At 38.0% G+C, this 22,757-nt stretch overlaps 1 protein-coding gene across 3 annotated transcripts in view; it reads right to left on the bottom strand.

The window, feature by feature from the left end:
• Positions 1–19,451, bottom strand: part of tbl1xr1a (TBL1X/Y related 1a) — an 80,604-nt gene extending 61,153 nt beyond the window's left edge. For 2 of the 3 annotated variants that reach the window (XM_089124915.1, XM_089124917.1), the window contains exon 1: positions 19,115–19,451. The gene's annotated coding sequence lies outside the window, so the exon portion shown is untranslated. The remainder of the gene's footprint in view (positions 1–19,114) is intronic. The other variant, XM_089124916.1, reaches the window with a different exon arrangement.
• Positions 19,452–22,757: the final 3,306 nt, after the last annotated feature.

A 22,757-nucleotide genomic window follows, 5' to 3' on the forward strand; every position in this document is an offset into this window, starting at 1 on the left:
TCAACAGCTTATTTTTCCATCTGAGATTGCCACCACTAACCTCCGACAGATATACCAGATAGGAAGAAACTGCGGTATGCTCATCTGGCTACTGAAGCAGAACAGTGAGGATGGAGAGTCCAGTGGAAGTTGGTTGTCGAGGATTTGTGGTACACTCTACAACCCAGTTCCTCAAGAGATGTCGGATGGATTCCGTGGCCAAGAGTTGCCTCAAACAGTAAAGAACTTATCTGAAGCAGCAGAGAGGAGCAGCAACTGGCTGTGGTTGAGACGGAAATATTCTGGCTGGCTGTGTACAGGCCGCCACGCTATGATTTTGTAGAATTCTTGAAAAACTCATGCTATACGGAACCGTTGCCAATAAACCTACTTTAACGAAGACAGTGGGGCTTGACAGCCTTAGTAAAACGGGTTGGCCAGTATGGTTGTGTTGCGGAGAGATTATGAGAATATGGTTAGGTCACATGTGAACTACGAGGAAGGAGCAATCTCTTCAGCAGGAGGGATGTAAAGGTCAGTACACTGGGCTGAGTTGAGTGGGGGACGGAGGGGGGTGACTCTAGGACGCCAGAGTCACTGTGGAGCCCTCTTGAGGTGTCGTGGGCTAGCCGACGAAACACTGAGGACAGAAGGTGCCCACTTGAAGACCCTAGAGATGTCCCCTACTTGGCTTAATCCAGACGGTTGTCGTGCTGGTCCACTGGGAAGACCACACAATAAATGCTCCGTTGTGAGTGCTGACGCGTCAAATACACTGGAGCCGTTAACGCCGGACAGAAGGAGACTCACATCACCATATGGAAAGAATCGTACATGGATGAAGAAGCATAGGTTACGGTAAAGCCGAGTACAAATCAGCATGAAGTCTTAACATCTACTCTCGTGTAATGGAAATCATTTATCTGATTTCTTTTGCAATGGATGCAACAATCAACTACATTACTTCATTAATTGTGAAGTGTGATCGTAATGAACTGTGCATGCACAAATGCATATAATTAGCGCATGCGCTCATGCGCATTCTTTGCGCATGCATGGTAACATACGTGATGTACATATGTGACATCAACGCACTATAGTCTGCATGGAGGGGTATCTCCAAGAGCTGCATGGACACACAAATCGGATCTGAATAGTTGAAATACACAGTGTGGACATCATTTTAGATCAGATTCCAATCAGATACAAAGATAATCTGAATTGGACAGACAGTGTGAATGTAGCCATACATCAACATTTTAGCCAGTCAATGCTTCATTTACACATGTGGTTGATGAGCTGATGCTGTGCCTCTCTCAACCACAAGTCCTTTCATCAGTTTTTTGCACTCTTCTCTTTAACTTTTGGCAGTCTTTAGAACTCTAAATTTTTTTCCCCGATGCGACCGATTAGTACAGACCAAACCCCAACCATTTTTCAGCAGAACCAATCATCCAAATTTGCGAGTCCGTTCAGTTCAGTGGCAGTGTTTGTTCAGTTCCTCCAAAATGGCCTACTTCCGGATTGATGATGCGTCGTGAAAACCCTGATGATGCGGTGCACATAGACAGTTGGTTGATTTTCGCTCTGCACTTGTATGCATCGATGTTCCCTTATTCCCTACGCCGTTTGCAGTACCCTTCGAACTGAACATGTTCGTTCGCTTAAGATTGGAATCTCACTTAAGATGGCGAAATAAACTTATGGAATGGCACCTATCTCTTGTGCACAGCCTCTCGTGCGCACTGGAACTCATGGAGGCACGTGATCAGACGTTTTATCGCTCGATCATGCGAATTTGATTGTGAGAAGCCAAAATCCTGATTGTGATTAAAATTCAATTAATCGTGCAGCCCTACCTCCTCCCTTAATGCAAAATACTCGCTCTGTCTGGATGCGCTTAAATCCACAGTATGGACACGTTCCTGTCACATATCACACATGCACACTTTAATAAGCTGACAGAAAGCAGGTTAATGTGTTTACATGATGGGTGAAATCGGAAAACGGGTCAACGTCCCTTACATGATCACATGTATTGTTGGCATATTAAGCATTAGGGGTGTGCGATATGACGATTTTTAATCGTGGACGATTAAAATGTCTCCGCGATCTGCTTTTGAAGAAATATCGTAGTATCGTGTTACAGTGCATTCTATCAGTTCAGTTCTGGCGCCTCCGTCTCAACTGTGCAACACGACGTAGCCTACACATCACACGTTAATGAATAGTACGGGACACTGCAATTCACAAAAGTTCATTATTTGCGTAAGCCTTGCCGGTTAAACATTTAATTCACACGCTAATGCGCTGTTCTAACGTGCGCTTTCCTGGCCGCATATACCCGCGACGCTCACAGGAACTAGAAGCCTGTCAAACACATAGGTCAAACAGCGCCTGAATACTGGACTAAGTTATCTTTCGAGTCTTATTATGCTAATACTGTTAAATACACACAACGTTTACATAAACAGGCTATGTCTAAAGTGAAAGCAAACATTTGAGAGAATATCTGGTGTAATATATGCGTCTATATTAAACGCGTCGCGTGCTGGTCTAAAAGCAACAGGAATAAATAGTACTGCCGCTTGTCCTTAAAGGGATAGTTCACACACACACACACAAAAAAAATTGTTTTTAACCTAGAGACATTAGTTTGGCTGTAATGAACAGCCACTTGAAAAATATTAAAACCAACTTGAAAAAGAATCGTGATAAAAAATCGTGATCGTGATTTTCCTAAAAAAAATTGTCATATGATATTTTTGCCATATCGCCCACCCTTATTAAGCATGTGCATGTTCTTAACCTGATTGTAAACTCACTTGCTGCCAACTACTGGTGGTTTTAATTATTTTTACAATCATACCAAATATCAATATTCAACGTTTTATGGTTAGAACACCAAAACATTATTTATACATTTGTAACTGCAGGCTAAATGCATTCATGTCACCTCTGAGCTGCATTAAACAGTGTGTAATGTGACTTCAGATGCAGCTTTGTGTTTCCTCAGCATTGCAAAGATTAATTTTGTTTAGGCCTATATTAAGGATTTCATTTGATTGGTAATAGCCCAATTGTGCCTATTGTGTCTATTATAATCATTTAATATTATATTGATTAAACGTAAGAAGAGTTTTGTTTTTGTTTTGTTTTTTGTTTTTACAAAATATGATGCATACATTTAATTAGGTTATAAAAAATGGCTTTATAAAAGGTAAAAATCTATTAAACGTATTGGAAAAGATAATTTCTGTCACTGCTATGAACTGACCCTCATTGCACTGAATATGAATATAAAAACTTTAGGAGTCAGCTGTCCACGGCAGGCATAAACCTGCCAAGGTACCATCACAATAACATACTCAGCAAATGAATTACATTCTAAATATTGTTATCAATAAAAGTCCAGAAAATATCGAGATTTTTGTTAATATCGCACACCCCTAGAAGCACCACAAAAGTGTTTGTGAATGATATTCCAAGTCTTTTGAAGCCATTTGATAGTCTAATGCACATTTTAAAACTGAATATGGCAGGGAAAAGGAGAACAAATGAACACAGGAAAACAGGTGACTGAAAAACAAAAACAAAACAAAACTGAGCATTACTATTTCACAGGATTTGTGGGGCCGATGTCTGGAAACAGTGGCCAATGCCATTGGCCAAATACCACTCACAGATACCGATCACCGAAATAAATAATCGACCAACTATTCTTAACAACATTGCATTTAATAAAAAAAAATGAAGATGAAGAAAGTATCATGAATTGAAAACCCTTTATTTATTGGCAAACAACATATTCCATTCACTCTCTTAGAGGTGATTAGGGAACGGCTTAGAGCAAAACAACTATAGCATTTTCAAGTAATTCCAAACTTCGCGAGGCAGACGACAACATTATGTGATCAAATACAAGCAACTTGTTAACACACTCAACAGCGCCATCCAGTGCATTTAATTATAACTGCGAGTTAGTGCTTAGGATTTATCATGGACTCACTGCATTTACGGCCAGCAAAGCAACGTATTAAAAATTCGAATAGTATTTTATTTTTCGAATAATAATTACATATCGAATATTCGAAAATTAGAATATTCGTGCACACCCCTAGTCGGGAGATGAGGGAATATTCACTTGCTTAATCGGGTCAGCATTGCATCGTGACTAAAGTTTACCATTTGCGCGTCTTACCAGTTTAAACATTCAAATGATTTTAAACTGTTCAGTATACTTGCACGCTCTCAGAGAGTTGGTTTTCTCTGCGTGCATATAGACTAAAGTAAAGCCACCTCACGTACAGCTCGCGAGATTATATCGTTTTAACAGACTAAAACACACAAAATTATGTCAAAAATGTTTGGTCTTGGTAAGTATCCTCTTAACCCAGTTGGTTATTAGCATTTTTAACAGAAACGGCAATTCGCGGTTGAATGATAAAGTTAAGCGAGATATTCTGCAGTCTCTTCTCTTCACATTCTCTTCACCCTGAGCATGTCAATCAATTGTTGTTTTTGCTTAAATATCTGAAAATGTAATTATTTAAAATGATTTCAACAAAGGCTACGTCCACATTAATCCGGATACATTTGAAAACGGGGTTTTCGTTTAAAAACGCTCTCCGTCCACACTAGCGTTTTCAGGCATTTTCCGACGTTTCAGTGTGGATGAGAAACTTCTAAATTCACTTTACTGCGCATGCGTGAAACTTCACAAAAGCTCACTGAGATGATACAGATGGGAAAATAAATAATAATGTTATCGCATAATAACAGGATAATTTTATTTAGCAAAATATCTCACCATCACTGATGCGTCCAGGTCGCATTCAGTGAGTCACCATATGTTTGGTCTAAAACGCAACTGCTCTCTTGTTTTGCCGCAGACAGCAAATGTAAGTACAATCTGTCATTTTTGCAGTACTGTGCTTTGAAGAATAGCACATATTAAGTAACATAGAAAGTAACATATTTTAGCAACAGTGTAAAAATTAATACACTGTTATTGAATACACTGCATTACAGGCACAATACCGATAAACATGAATATCTATTGGTACTACATGGACCACATGACTAAACTTACATCATCGTTTTGAAATACCTCCGGTTTCACTGTCAACACTACAACGCGAAAACGGCGTTTTCAAATTTATCCACTTTGGAGAGCGTTTTTCAAAAGATACGTTTACGTTGACTTAAAACGCCGTTTCAGTGTGGACGGAAGGCCAAAACGGAGAGAAAAATATACGTTTTCAAACGAAAACGTATTAGTGTGGACATGGCCATAGAAGAAATGACTTTGTTTGGTGCACATTTCAACACTTAAAGGGGATATATAATGGTACATGCACTTTTACAAGTTGATTGTACTGCAATGTGTGTTGTCAGTGCCTGTAGACAAACATCATTTAATGATAAAAATCCATCCAGTGGTTTTGTTTTAATCTCCTTATTTGTTTTCTCCTGTCTCGAATCGAGCCTTTCCCGCGGTTGTTGATTGACAGCAGTGTTTCAACACTGACCCGCCCTGAGCGAGCTGTCATCATGGACTAGACTGTCATTGTTGATACACTGGAGCAGAATGGCGTCTAAGCGATTGTGTTGTTCTGTTCTTGGGTGCTGAGTTTTGTTTACGACGAGTATTCTCCACGATCAACGTCAATACTTTCTTGTTTGCGCGAATCATTTCTCACCAGACGAGGATAGTATAAAGCTGGTTTTGCTAAGAAGCTGCTCCTGAAAAAAATAATCAGTACCAACTGTTTATGTTCCCTCTGCACCTAAAGTTTTATTAAACTTTATATTAATCTTTGCAAATCTCAGGGAAAAAGTTTTTCATGACAATTACTGTAACGTCAATCTGTCAACGAACTAACGCAGGGCTCGAGATTAAGGCTTGTCCGGGACAAGTGGATTTTTTGTAGGACAAGTAGAAAAGAAAATTAGTTGTCCGACCGGACAAGTTAAATTTCAAACAAAATAAAATGCCATGTGCCACTCGTTACGTCTATTTTACAGATTTAATTTTACAGATTTGAAACGAACACATTTTTAGCGCTGCCTGTGAATGTCCTGAATGTGACTCACAGAAAGACGCGAGCCAGTATAATGAGCATGCATAGACGGCGCGCCAGAAGTACTCTTTCGCGCTTGAACGAACATTAACACACACAATTAAGCCAAAATGTCATTTGTCGAGTATCTTCATAGCATAAGAGCAGTCTTATGATGGACATAAAGAGTTGTGACTCATGAGAAAATGAGGCGCGTGTGAGATCCGTGTCTCTGTCCACAGCTGCGACTCTTAAAGGGCCAGCTACCAATAAAGCGTTTTTTCAGTAAAGTTAACGAAAGAACAAAGGGAACAGAGAAAATTACTCACTGCTCTTGACTAAAGAACTTGTGTAGCTTTAATAAGGAGTAGTCTATATATATTTTATAATTTATGCAGCGCAGACTGTTTGATAACTTTATTCAATTTCTGTATATGTCCTACCTGTTAGGCAGTTAATTTTTATCCAGACATCAATGGCTTATTGATCATTATAGGTGTTATCAATAATTTAGTTGTTATTGCTAATTTCAGAATTATCACTAACCTTTGTGTGTGCATTTGGTTTAGAACCAAACAAGTTGACTCATGAAACCATTTGTTTATTATATCGCAATCGCATATCACAACCACAATATTGACCTCAATAATCGCAATATGATATTTTCCCCAAATCGTGCAGCCCTAGATAAAATTATAAATCTTTACCCAGACAAGTGACTTTTGTGCATGGACAAGTGAAACATAAATTTACTTGTCCGAAGGACAAGTGGCTCAAAAAGTTCATGTCAAGCCCTGACTAACGTATACATCAGTAAACACAGCGTTCGTATCTCACTACTCTACCCTGCCAGTGCGCATACAAAGATAGATCAAAGTAACATTACGTTAACCAACCATTCAGAAACGTCCTCAAGCCTTAATTGTCGAACTTCTTTGTGGCCGTCATCTTGTTCTGGTGAAGTTACTCCAGTTCAAACTGATACAGTTGCATCGATGTGTCCTCAGAGACTCGCGCTGTCATTATCTTTCCAAAACCTTCAACTGTTGTCAAGGCAACACTCCACGTGCGTTCATGCCCGCAGAACAGAGGGGCGGGGTTTATTATTTAAAGGCATATGACACTCAAACAGCTTGCTGAAAACAAGAGCTGATTTTGACCAGGTAAAATGGTGTTTTCTTAAAATACTAATGAGAATTTTTAATAAAAGTATATTACAAAGTTTTCATTTAGACCCAAAACATTCATATTAACTTTTACAAAAATGGCATTATATGACCCCTTTAAGACCAAATTGCTAAATACTAGGTGTTGAGAAAACTAAACTTAAATTTAAGTTGTTACCGTTTTTGCCATTATGGAATGTTTTAAGTTTTGTTTATTCATTGAGCAGTGTAGACATGCTTCAGTGTCACTATAATTGCCATTTCAGATATTGAAGCAGACTTTAAAAGCAGAAGGAAAAGCCATTCTCAGCATTTTTATTTATATAGCTCAGTTTTTTATGACAAAAACTAAATGTTTTTTTTCAGTTATCACAACTGTTATAACACTGTTACTAAACTCAGCTCAAATTAAATTTAAATTCCAAATTGATCCATAGCGTGATGTATCGTATCATGGCTTTAGTATCGTGATGCGTATCATATTGTGAGATTGTTGGTGATACACAGCCCTAGTAAAAGGGTGTGACATTTGTAAAGCACGTTCAAATTGTTGACCAATCACAACAGACTGGTCCAGCTAAACCAATCAGAGCACATTGCGCTTTTCAGAAGGAAGGGCTTCATAGGAACAGGAACTAAACAGAGCGTTACAGACAGACTGCGAAGAAAGTTGCTGCAATAATGCATGAAAATAAATAAATAAATAAAAATTAAACAAGCATGAAAATATATTATAGTAGACCACAAAAACTACATTAAGACTTTGAAAAAGGGCATAATATGATGCAGTTTCTGCAACACTAAGGGCACCTGTAGCCTGGATGCCACCCCGAACCCCGCCCACAACATGTTTTGCTCTGGAAATTCGGTCTGGACACGATCCATTGAGGAGTAATTATGAGCGGTTAAGACACACACATACACACACACACACACATATATATATATATATATATATATATATATATATATATAGGCATCTTACCCATCTCAGGCGGTTCCACTTTTAAATAATCAATAACAATATATTATTTAAACATAAATATTTAAATTTAAATATAAAAGTCTTTTAAGTTATATTTAAGCGTCACACCGCTCAGCTTTTCTCGCATGCTCTGGTGTGTAGCCTATACGTGCATGCATTCGTGCATGTGGGGGTGGGGTGCGATTTTCTAATAATAATCAAATAATCTTCTAATATTATTTTTGCTTGAAATCCCCATCCCTACACTCATTATTAAATTGTGCATTTAAATACGGTTGTCAATCCAGAAACTTTGCAGTGTACTTAGCAACATGGAAAACAAAACGTTTAGTTTCAGTAAAAATTCAGATTGTGAATGGGTAATAAACAATCTCTAAAGCGCAAGCTGAACTGAATCACTGAATACTGCATTCTTGCGAAAACTCCAGTTATAATAAAAAAGCTGTCTTAATTGTACAATGGATCTCTTATTATACGCGTCTTTGTTGGTTAATGAAAGGATGGACAAGTTTGTGTCTAGTGTTGAACAAAACAAAACCTTGTGCATTTTTCAGTAGTGTCAATCGGATTCTGATGCAAACTTACAAGCACCTTGATAGACCATTGTGTTCAAGCACCAAAAAATGTGTTGACGTTCACTGCATCAATGACTACATTTACATATGCACCAATAATGCGATTATTTTTAGAAATCATAGTAAGGTCTTAATCACAGTAAGATGTTTACATGACACGAGCAGAACTCTTCACACCAGTTTACAAGCAATTTTCATTTTTCTGATTAAGTATAGTTAATACCACACTCAGATAGGCATACAGTATACAAGTTACCGACCATTGTTGTGATCTACTCATACCAAAAACAAAATAACATTTTTTATGGGCTTCCTGGATTCGGCGCCGTAATGCCGGGTTTGCCTGCGCTAGGGCTGTGCCATATCATACCGTCCACGATAATACCGGTATAAAATTTTACATGATAAAAAATTGTCATATCGCGATATTGATGATATGATGACGTATGGCGTATTTACGTTACTTAGCGCGTGCACAACAACACAGCAGCATGTAAGCCTCCGGATCAGATCAAGATTTAGTTCCTAAAAAGGGCGCTACTTCAATAATATGGAAGTTGTTTGAGTACAAGAGGTCAGATCTCCAACAACACAATTTATTTATTTATTTTTTTGTCAAATATGCATGAAAACTCGTTTCACCACTTCCCTACTAGCGTACATTTTGCATTCGCCTAATCTTCCTTCAGAGTTTCCGCAGTTCGGGTACAACAGTCAACACGATTAAACTCTTTCTAAGATGATTCAATGTTACTATTATTATATTTGTAAATAAAAGGTCTATGGTTTCGCATAACACAACTTTATCTTGCTGGACTTTATTGCTGTAACGTTAAATCATCATGTTACTTTCTACCGGCCGGGTGTCTGTTAGACTAGACTAGAGCAAAACACTAGAGTCAGAGCACTGTTGTTCATCACGCGCACAGTAACTGAAATGTAAAACTGTTAAAAGAAAGGACTCGATAAACGATTGCACAGCTAGATGCTGTATATTATACACGACGCTACGCATCAATATTTATTTACTTTGTGCTTTGAACTGTTCAGTGCGGAGTATTCGACGCGCTGCGCGTGCGCGCTGTGACTCCGTGTTGCTTCAAGCGCATCATTCAGCGCTCGGGATGCGCATAAGCGCTGTGCGATATATTGGAGCCTTTCATATCATAATACTTTTGCGCAATGAAAGATTATTAATAGCCTTTGTTCTGTCCTATCGATCATATGTTGCTGCCTCATTAAACAGCTGTGCTATACATTTTAAACATGCCTCAATTTTATAGTAGACTATGCTATATAATAATTAATCCTTTTGATTTGTTACCTTGTTTTTTTTTCATGAATGTACAATACAAAGAGCAATGTGTAAAGTTTTACCAGATTTAGTGTTACAATTGTCTCTTATTTATTCCCCACTAAATGTTTTTTTCCCTAAATGTTCCAATTTTATACAATTATTGTATAAATTAGGTATTGTATACCTCATTTGATGCTAATCCAAAAACTATGCAGGCAGACTATTAGACTATTATTTTTGTACTTCAAAGTTTAGGTAAATTTTATTAGGTGACAATATTGTGCAGGCTTCTGAAGTTATTGTTAATATTGTTAATGTATTACTGTAGTTATTGTTAAAATAAAATGATATGGAGTTATGTTATACTTTTTTTTTTTTTGCACTAATGCTGCTGCCAGCCAGCTGCAATCACCAATAAAACATTGTTTCATATATATTTTTTCTATATCGTGATAAATATCATTATCGCAAATATTCTTGAAATATCGTGATATAATTTTTAGGCTATATCGCCCACCCCTAGCCTGCGCTGCCGTTAAGTTCTTCGTGCCGTCTAGATGAAAATACAGAGCAAAGACTGCAGCAAGTTGTGTTGACAGAAAACTTCAGAATAATGTCACAGAGTTAATTCATAAAGTTGTTTGAACAACACACTGTATCCGTGTAGAACCGAGCACACACGCACTGGTCAGAGGAGCGTTTTCCCGTACAACGACGTAACTCGCTGCTTCACTACCATAGTACGATGGCACGCTAGCATAGAAAAAATGAAGATGAAGAAATCAACTAGATAGTCACTCGCTAGTTTTCCGAAACCGTACTGTAGCACATAGGTCGTTTAACCACGTTAATGATGTCACGCAGGTGGTGGAGTAATAACAACGTTTAATTAATCAGTCTGATATCTAATTAATGCTTGATTTTTTGCTATAAATTACAGACATGACATCCTTCTCATTTTTCTCAGTTATTTTGCTTTATATCCAGATTCAATCAAGGCTCGTTGTACTAGAGCACATACGCACGTGCAATCTTCAAAAATGGTGCTTTAAATCTCTTGACAAACTAAAAGACATAGGGCCCTATGATTTCCGCGATCACAGAATCGCGGACGGAATTGCGGAATTGGCCAATTAGCGTGGAATCCAGTGTTAGCGTGGAATTTCGTGGAATTTTACATATTTGGTTTGAAGTTATGATTTCGTGTGGGAGAAGAATGTATGTCTGGTGAAAATGCAGACCGGGGGAAGAAAATCTGGGTGACACAAACCCACCAACCCGTCATTTCAGCAACAACGACAAAATCAAAACAATGAAAGCATAGCGAAGCGGCTCCACGGCTCTCCTTTCGATGACAAAAAGTTAGACGTCAGTGCCGAGCCGAGCAGTTAGCACGTGACTTATGCAGTGTTTCCAACACATAATTCGCCGCCACATACTGCGTTAATTAAAACGGAAAAAACGGAATTTGGGAAAAAAAAAATGGAATTTGATTTCATAGGGCCCTACGTAAATGACATTTGTATTTATTCTTTAAAATAAAAAAGATACAGATGTACTGAATGTCAGCTTGCTTATTTTGCTCAAGATAAGGATTTATTGAATCAATGTTATGCAAACAATAAACTAAGCTTCTAACCACAGGCCGAGAGCTGTTGTTCCAACCACACAACTTTGCGATGCATTTTGCGAGGAAACACCAACTTGCGACCATAGTTGGCTACCGATGCTTTCGGGAAACGCACCACAGAGCGGTAAATAATACGATTAAGGTGTTTACAATTAACATGCCTGTTTATTGCGATTAAAATTGGCGTTCGTCACATAGTTTAATGTGAGTATGGTTACTACTATTATGATCGAAATATTGCATTAACATGAGGTAAAGTTTAATCGTAATATTGTCAAAATCCCATTATAATCGCATTATGAGGGTGCATGTAAACACACAATTTCACAAAGTGAACTGAAAAAGTTTCTATAATTCTCAAACAACATGTGCCCTTTATACTAGGAAGAGCACATGGGACTGCTGCAAATTTACATGTTGAACTTGACCTTCAGGTCACACAACAAAAGAATGTGGCTGTGTGGGTGGGGGAGGGAAGCTACAGAGGTTTCATTAGTCTGAAAGAGAGCAGGAAGAGACAAATGAACAGCTAAAGCATGGGTTAGGAGTACGCCCATCCCCCAAACACCAACACAGCTGAGCACATCAACAACCATTCTGCAAGTTTCAGCTCTCACTCACAACCTTTAATATGGGAAACAAAACCAACAACATGATCTGATATATGGCTGCCCCCAAGGACCTCTCTGAGGAATGCAGCCCTAACACAAAATATTTGCATATCACCCATAAGCGATTGTATAACAGTTAACCTATCTGGCCAAAAATGTTATATTAGGTCATCTCAAAAAGCTACCACATGGCTGAAAGAAAAGGGGTAAAGAAATAATTCTACTGCCGATGTATCATGAAATAATCTGAGAAACAGAGAGATGTTATGAGCAAACAAGTGACCCGTTGGCAAAGAAAAGGGGAAGTCACTTTCTGAAATTTTACTTCCACTTACGATCACATCTGTGTTCCACAGAACCTGAGCTAACATAATCAACATAATAAAAACAAGAATCATTACTCTGGGTCATATTATAGTTGAGTAAAACCACATCTGAAAGCCTTTACTTCCTCACATTTGTGCTAGTTAGTAAACAAGTCATAATTTTGGAGTATCTAAATGGTTTACAGGGTTAACTAATGTTTACAATTTATTTATTTTTTAAATTACTGCATGCATGCACAGATAGTCCCAACCCAAACATTATCAACACCTATCTTTTGTAAAGTGTCTGAGTACCTTACAGTTTTCTATACATGAAATGTATTATTATTCGAACGTGATTTATTCTATTAAAAGACACTATTTAATTTATCCAATATGCATTCTGCATGTCATTAATTAACTTATAGTTCAGACTTTACTCCTCCTTAGCCTGAATTATGAAAGCTCTGTGTTATTTTTTATGCGTTCACAACACTGCTAAACTATGTACAACAGCACATTTGAACTCGCTGTAACTGATATCTAAATTTAGTCAGCAAGCAGTTTCTGGGAATCATTCACAGAGGGAAGCTGACCATGGTGAAGTCAATCACACCAGGGACCGTCCTGCACGTCTACAGCAGGATGCCTCTACCCCTTCCCCAAACACACACGCAGAACCGCAAAATGAGCCATGATAACCCAGATAGACGAGGTGCTGAAAAAGCCTTAATCATATTAGGTGTCAAATACACCCATAAACTGCACTTACTTTAAAGGTAATGCCATTTTTTATAATTCCTTCAATATAAAATTCATATTTAGAGCTAGAAGTAAGACATTCGATGGCTGATTCACCTGAGAAGTGTCGGCCTATCCAAACAATGAGAGATAATGTTATAATCAGATAATCTGTTTGAAAACAGGCATTTTTTGCAAATCATTATACTAGCATAAATGTATGCAGTACGAATTCAGATAATTCTTAGGGGTCTTAAAAAAACACAACAAACACCCATGGTTGATGCTCAAAAACACCTTATGCAACAGCAAATGAGGTCCGTCTAAACGCATGTGGACGTAAGAACATTTTTATCTAAAGGGGAGGAATGTAAAACACTTTTTGGTCAACCATTAGTCAAATAGTTAACCCTGGGTGAACAGAATCCTGAGTTATCTTATTTTATGTTTCCCACTGCTCATATTTTCTGAATAGACTTTTCAGACTATAAAAGGTAAGAATGAAACTGCCCCTTCTACACTTCCATTGACGCAAAGTCCATCACTGTTTGACATTTTCCTCCTCAAACAATGAAACAACGCTGACTGTTTACTGAGAGCAGTGTTTCCATGATTGTCCAAAGCATGTGAATGTGAGGCACACGAAACAAGGTTGATTGTCGGTTGTTATTGTTAGTCGTAACATTGTCACCGCATCAATTCGCACAATACATGATTGGCACTGCAATGTAAGGGTTAACAGCACAAAAGTGGTGCTAACAAGAGTGTGAAAGCCTAGCCAGGGTTTAGGGAATGGCGAAAACTAAAAAATTTCTTGACCGACCACCGAGCCTCATTAGTCGGTTGAAACTGGTTAACCGATTAGTTTAAAGTATGCTACGCTATTTGAAAAAACAGCGATTTCGAGCCGCGGCTGCAATTTTGCAACTCTGTCTCACAAACACACACACAAAAATAGTCTCTGAACGCTGTTTGTCACATTTCAAACCAGTTAGCATAGATGACATGGTAGGTTGGCTTTGGCTATCTTTCTCACTCGAAGAGGCTTGCGGGTGTCACGTTTCCAGGTGATACATCATAGATGATGTGCTACTACTGTAAAGCACTGTATGTATCACACAAGTTTCAACTTACATCTGTGTCATTCTTTTTGGTGAAATGGTCCCACACACTACTTTTCTTTGCACGCTTCATTCTGCCATCTGCCCTGGCTCTAACCTCGAGTGTTTTAGCCTGTAGCCTTTACTTTTCGCAAACCAAATGCTGTGACCTCACGCCAAATGTTTTTATTGGTTTATGAAGTACAAACAGGCGAGTTATGAAAAATTGAGTGTGAGGGATTTGTTCACTTCACACTACACACTTCGCTTCATAGCGTTTAGTCCACTGTCTATAATAGCCTAATTTAAAGAGCACTTTTTTTACCGAGTCCCGACAACTTTGATCGGTTAACGTTGATACGGTCAACCATCGTTCAAACGGTCATCGGTTAACATCCCTAAAATGACAATAACCCAGGGTTAAGTGCATTTTTAAAAGCCTTATTGTGTCTTTAAAACCTAGTCGGAAAGTATTAGCAAGTTTTTCGAAAAAGCAATTATTAACAGACAAAACAGGCTTTTGTTTTACTTGATATTAAATTACAAAAATTCTCTGTCAGTGTTTTAAGGGATAGTTCATCCAAAAATGTTATTTCTGTCATTAATCACTCACACAGTTCCAAACACGTAAGACCTTCGTTCATCTTCGGAACACAAGATATTTTCGATGAAATTCGAGAGCTTTCCGAGACAACAACGTCATAACCCCTTTCAAGGCCCAGTAAACTAGTAAAGATATCGTTAAAATAGTCCGTGTGACTACAGTTGTTCAACACCTTAATATTCTGAAGCGACGAGAAAACTTTTTGTGCGCAAAAAAACCAAACGAAAATAACGACTTATTCGATTATTTTAATCAGTCACCTACGCTGTTCACATTGTAAACACAGTGCAGCGCTTCTGGGTTCTACGTCAGTATAGCCCCTTTCACACAGAGATTCCAGAAAATACACGGATAATGTAACCCGGCATTTGTCCCGGGATTGTTTGATTTCGGTTCATTCACACTGCCAGTGATTTGCCGTGATCTGTGAGTGGGTTCATATACAACCCGTAAACATCCCGGAAAGGCACATGACGTCGCTTTGAGACTTATAACATACGCGTTGAAAACATGTACACGCGCATACCGTTCCACAAAGCTGATGAACGATCTCAGCATCAGCGCGGATAGTGAGGAGCTCCTGGTCTAGGGCTGTAGTCAACCAAAGAAACCCTTAGTCGACCAAAGTCTTTTCCTGCGCAACAATTAGTCGACTAAAAAAAAAACGTGATGTTTCGATTAAACATTTTTTAAACAATTGTCATTGAGCATTTATAAAACAACAACGAAAAAACATCACAAATAAATAAAACTATAATAATAATACAATGCTTTGAAAATTAAGTGATTTTTTAACAGCAAAAAGTGAAGAGCTCTGTCCTAGGTCTATAGTAACAGTCACAATCGTACACCTGACACCTGACAAACACAAACTTTCTTCTAATGGTGCGTTCTATTATAGCCAACGAACCGACTCGGACCTCGGATTTGACGTCACGTCCACACTTCAAGCGTTCTATTTGTTTAACGCATCCGAGTCGGAGAAAAAAATGGACGCCACCCGGAAAGCTGTTATAATGGTAGCACTGGCCGAGTAGCAGGCACTTACATTAAAACGAAAAAATATTATGACTACACATTATTAAAACACAGCCATTTGAACTTGAAAATGTTCACTTTATTAATGTTTTTCATGTTAATCTTCTGTTAGCAACGCTAGCAACGTCAGTAATTGCACTCACAACAGCCGATTCCCATACCTACAGGGGACGCAGTAATACGAGTGATTATAACCGTCATTTAAAATACCAAAGCGGTTCAAAAACAATGAAAACAATTCATTCTTACAAGTCACAGGGCGCAGCCATCTTGAATTCCGAAACTGAATTCTCTCTCGGTGTCCTCACGGTTGTCCGACGTCCGAGAGGAGAAATCCGAGGAAAGGGGGCGTGTTGCTAGGCAACGTCTGTCGTCCGATTCGGATCTCCGAGACGGATGAATAATAGAACGCACCATAAGAGCAACAGAGTCGCGCAATGGCACGAGCGTCATCACTATGACACACCCCTTACAGCATTGGTACTAGCTTTTGTTCAAACAGCGCGCGTTCCGGGATTGATTCCAGCAATGTTACTAGGTCCCTAACCTGGGGTCGATGCCGGTATCAATCCCGGGTCGTGTTTGCGTTCACACAGAAGGCGTTCTGGCAATTTCCCGGGATCAACGCGCTGTGTGAAAGGGGCTCATTATATACTGAGCCGGCATTGTCTCATTTCAAAACTAATTTGTATTCTACAGTATCCACCGAATTTAAAGAGCAGACATGGCCATTTTTACCTTGAATGTGCAAGGCTTAAGTCGCTTCCAGTTATTTTAGCTGAAAAAAAAAAACACTATGATGTTATGCTGCTTGATATTACAAACTGCCATTTGTTATCATATTATATCAATTTGTTATCAGGTCCATAAAAGTCCTGGTTTGTAGGGCAAAGAGTAACATCATTTACTGCGCTTTGTTATTTATCTAGTTATTTACCTATAGCGGCTAATGAATCAGTCGCGCATATTCACAGGACATAGCTTACTTCCGCATCGAAAAATAAGGTGGAAATACTGATGCAGAAGTCTGCAGTAGTGTTATTTTAAACACAGCATGTGATTGACAGATTTGATAACAGGCAACCAACCAAATAATTCACAAATCGATCAAGAAACCGAATCATTTTAACTTGACTAATACTGCACGTTAAAAAATTAAAGTCGCAACAGTACGGTGTCTCTCCTAGGACAAATGTTCGTAGAAACCAAATAGATAATCCCAAATTGAGTTTGTTTACTAGTTGCCCTCCGTGTTTGATGGCATCACTGTGTGCGACCAACTGCTAAAAAAATCGGGACGCAGACTTTCCCGAATTAAAAATCCACTTTAGATATTACTAGTTTGTTCACGATCAATTACAGTAATACTGTATCGAAATTGCATAACTACACAGCAGTTACAGCAACAATGTGCTTTAATGACCTTGCAGAAAATAACACAGGCCTTGTTCAAGAAAGCAGACCATGGCAGGCATTTCCAAGCTCACACCACCATCTGCCCATCTCATCTCAACCTTGAGGCTCAAGAGAAACAGGGTCAACGGCATCGCAACAGAGCACAGACGCAAACGTCACGTTTCAACACGCCGGCTGGCCTACTGCGATTCTGCTCCATGAGGGAAAGAGGGGGGAAGGGAAGAGGGAAACGGGGGGGAAGGGAAGAGGGGGGAGGAAAGCGCAATAGATCAGATCTGTCTGTACCATCCCCCACATCTTGCTTCAATCCTCTCAGTCAGGCAGAAGTTACATAACCGTGCCACTCTTCCACTTAGAGAGAGAGATGCAGATTTCAAACAAAGACACAGAGACTCTACGAGAATCTAAGACAGAATGCACTTATAATTTAAAAAGCTTTGTTTGTATTTTTTTACAGCATGTTATTTATCATACGCCTAATTTCAGAGGAGGTTGTGTACTAAAAACTAGCTAGGTTAACCTAACACACAATACTAAATTATGTTAGGGGTTGGTGATCTAAATATGTTGCATGTGAGCCATTACAATGGGAGTTTCCAGACACACATGGCCTTCAGATTACATACACACACACACACATTGCAAAGCTCCCCACCCCCACAGTAGACTTAACACTATGATCCAAATACCACAAGCACACACATTTTTCGTATAGACCAGTGTTTACACTCAAAATACAACTGTATTCTTTAAATGACTAAAATGTAAAAAAAAAATTAATAAATAAGCCACGAGTCATATATTATCTTGGTGCCATATGCATCGCATGATTTGACAATGACAGTGTATAATCAGTATGCATACTAAGAAATATCACTTTACATGTAAACAATTATAAATGCATGATCCTGTCATTCAACACACACTCTTGTTTATCCAAACACTGAATGTGAGTTGAGCTCCCCTCCCCCACTCTCATAGAGTTAGTGCATTGCCCACAACACTGTCATGTGCTCTTGCTGATCTTCATGTTGTCTTATTATAAACATTGATTATAATTTACATTGTCCAAATGTTTTGTCTTTAAATAAATAACAAAATACTGAAGCCTAACTCACAAACCATCACAAGTTATTTTAAGAGGTGCATCACTTTAGAAGAATAATATAAGTGTATTTCAGCTTAGTAGGTTGTATTATGCACATCAGAATAGAAGTTAAAAAATGAACTAATATTAATTTATATTAAAAATACGCCAATAATGAACATAACATTAGATGTAAATAACTACATTTAATGCATAATTTATTTAAAATAATGTCAAATTACATAGTAGCGTCTCGTGAAATTGTTTTGCACACATATATTATAAACTACCACCAAACAATCTGAAGTGGTGCTGCATTTACGCGCGCGCACGCACGCACACACACATACACACACACACACTGCTGCCCATCCCCCACCTAGTCAGATCCTCCAAAGAAATGCCCTTGCCAAATTATAAATCATTATATATTGTTATTAAAAACACACAGAGGTACATACACGAACGTATGCTGCTATATTATCGATATAAATAGTAAAAATGAAGAAAACACTCACTTTAATACCCGGATGAGCGCGAGGACTGCCTTTCAATGCTTGTGTGGAATTTCCTCCTCCTCGACTATTTTGTCAAATAGTGCTCAAACAAAGCGTTATAAAGCTGCTCTGAGGCGCCAGATCGTCAGATAAATTCCCAAAAAAGCGTCCGGTCCCGTTCGCATCGGCGTGGAGCGGAATAAAATCGTTTAAAAATAGATTTTAGAGCGATTGAGGTACATTGTGGGGCTGTTTGCTAGTGGAGAAAGAGCCAAACGGTTCAGGAGCAGCCAACGGCTTCAGACACTCAAACACTGGAGAGGTGACTTTCCAAGCGAAAATGGGGGAGGCCTGGGCGGTTGTCTCTGCAGCTTTGTTGAAACTGAAGGAGGAATATCGCAATAACATGCCTGTTCGTTCCATCTCAATTGGGATTTTACTCTAAACTGCGACACAGGTGTATAATTTAAGCGAGTATTATCCCTCCCATCATCTACGGGACCGTTTCTGACACATAAATGACTTATGTTTGTATATTGTAATAATACAATAAAAATGATTATACTTATATTGTGGTATTAAGATGGTATTTTGTTGTATTTTAATGGGTTTTCGTACAATATTTTAGTCAAATGTTTAAATATGTTGTCTTATGAGACATTTTTGTAGTCACCACTATTACCAGAGACAATACAATGACGATTCAAGTTGTTTGTTTTCATGTACTTGCTAAATATTGCGATAGCTGTAATGATTTGTTTGCACAACTTAGGTCGGTAACTCGAATTTATGATAATTAACATGTAAATGCAGCTTTTTGGTGGTTCACGTCATGTTTTAAAAAAATGTTAATATTAAATAAAGTTTACGTTTTCGTCAAACTTATATAATTAATAATTAACTTCACCATTGTGACATCATGTAAAATAGCGCCAAAATGGCTGCAATCTTAACAGTTAAAGGGATAGTTCACCCAAAAATGAAAACGCTGTCATCATTTACTCACGGTCAAGTTGTTCCAAAACCTGGACCTCTTTCTTCTTAACAGAAAATAAGATATTTTGGTGTCGGTAACCAAACATTCAATGTGCCCCATTGACTTCTATAGTATTTTCTTCTTCTTCTTGTCCACTATGGAAGTCAGTTGCTACCGTCATATTCTTTAAAATATCTTTTTTTGTGTGTGTTCAGTAGAAATTCATAATGGTTTGGAACTGCTTGAGGGTAAGGAAATAACAGAATTACATTTTTGGGTGACCCTTCAAAGGTTGTTTTGTACACATATTTCTTAAAGGGGAACTAACAAAATTAAATATTTTGGCCCTGTGAGTGTTGCCATAGTAACAAGTCATTTCTAAAAATGAGAATGTTAACAGCTCTGAGTAAAATTTCATGATTACAGTAATTTAAGAATTGAACAGCATTAATCCTTGTTATGTTGGGGTGTTATGGAGGGGTGCGGTTGCCTTCAAAATAAATCCTAACTGTCATGATTATATGTTTATTTGATTAATTACATGACCAGATGTAAAAAATAATTTGGTTGCCATAGCAATCATGTTGGCCATCTCTGAAAAACTGTGAGAAAGGCTTCAAGTTGCCTTTATCTGGTTGGTTTTTAAAGGCAGCACAGACAGTTTCTGCGGTTAGTGGAAAAAATAACAATTTACATCAGTTTTTTAAATCTTAAACGTAACTTGTAGTCCTTGAATATTAAATTGGTTATTGATGTTATGGCGCCTTGGAGGTTTTATTCAAAAGAGTTGGCTGTTAAGTCATTGAGCGACTGGCCAGAAAGGCTGGTTTTAAATACAGCCGTTGTGTTCTTTGGCTTTGTTGACACGCACTTCTTGCTCTCATTCTGTGTCCTACACAATCACAGTGTTTAGGGTGGAGGGTTTGTGTCTGTTTGGTTGTAATCTTATCAAACCTCGAAGTGTGTAAAAGCCTTGAGCAGAAGGACTTTCTTCTCTGTCTTCTCTTGTCCTTTTGCCTTTTCTCCTTTCCTTTCGAACATCTGTTTATCACAAAAAATCACTTTATACTAGATGAGGAAATTTGGTGGTTTTACTGAATCCTCAAAATCCTAAAAATATGAAATGTGACAGAAACTGCATACTGTCTGAGTAGGTACTACATTTGGTTTGAAACTTGCTTCATGTTGATATAGTATGATTGTCTGTAGTGAAATTCAGGCATACTACATACACCATGTGGTCACTGTCATGTGACCTATGGTGTCAGTTCACTTCACTTCTATTTACCAATCCAGTAAAACTTTATTTTGATGGTCCCATTCTGTTGACTATAAGTAACTTTGCAACTACATGTCAACTAACTCTCATTAGAGTATTAGTAGACTGTCTGCTTACAGTAATATCTGCCAACTCTTTATTGTGATGGTCCTCCAACAGACATTATACTGACTAACTTACATGTCAACTTAATCTAGCCTTAACCCTAGTCTATAACCAGTCTCTAGTGAGATTTAGTAGAGATGTAGGTGGTGCAACGTTACTTATAACGAATGTGTTAAAGGGACCATCCAAATAAAGTGAAACCACAAATCCTCTCATGGGATAGTATAATGTCCACTTCAGAAGTAGTTTTCTCTTAAAGGGATACTCCACAGAAAATCGTCTGAATGGTTTCGAAAATGGTAAAACTCAACTGTTTAACTCTGAAGGAGTTGGAAAATGAGCCTATTTCCCCAAAAAAGAGGAGTATCCCTTTATTTATTTATTTTTTTCGGCTCTCTGATTAGTGTAATTTTCTGCATGGTATCATGGGTAATGTGTTTTTTCACCAGTGATTTCACTGTCAAACAAGATTATTTAAAAAAATAAGAAATAATGCGCGCCGATGGCTACAGCAGAAGCAAATACAATGGATTAGCAACCTTATAGCTCACGTCTTTAAAGTAGCTCTGTCTTTAAAGGTTTATAAGTTATTGTTCAAAATCAATTTCCTTATGGAGAAAATGAATAGATTGGCATTGATGGTTCCGTGAAGAACCTTTATAATCCATGACCTTTTTCATTGCACAAAATGTTCATTATAGTGGAAAGATTTTCTTTAGATTATTAAAATGCTCTTCACACTAGAAAAAAGCAACCCAAAATGGTTCCTTAATGGAATTGTTGTGAAAACACTTTATTTATTTTTCTTTATTTTTAGAGTGTATAGTCATTCTGGTATTTTGACAACTGTTTTATAAATATTTCATTTTGGACATATACCACTTGTCTCCTATACTGTTTTTCTCTGACTATATAATGTGGAAGCAGGCATATTTGGACCAAGGATTTGATTCTTATCAAGAGAATATTGATACAGAAGCATGAGGTAAAAAATAAATAAATAAATGTTGATTTCCCTCCACCTCTTTTCCTTTTAAAGGGCCAGAGTCACTTCATCTATCCATCCACAGTCTCATCCATCCATCAACAGTATCCATCCATCCTTCCATCCATCCATCATTCCAACTATAAATTAAGCTTGAACTCAATTTTGTTGTTTTTTTATATTGAATATTCATTCTCATACCATAACTTTTTATCAGTAAACACTAATGATATACAGACTAAATAAAATAACAATGAATATTTCTGCCGTGGAGCTGCAGACAACAAGATGGAGACTGGGACTCTCTCCCATGGCTGAG

This window comes from Pimephales promelas, chromosome 21 (genome assembly GCF_988280905.1).
Source record: "Pimephales promelas chromosome 21, fPimPro1.hap1.1, whole genome shotgun sequence".
In the NCBI taxonomy this organism is placed as follows: domain Eukaryota; kingdom Metazoa; phylum Chordata; class Actinopteri; order Cypriniformes; family Leuciscidae; genus Pimephales; species Pimephales promelas.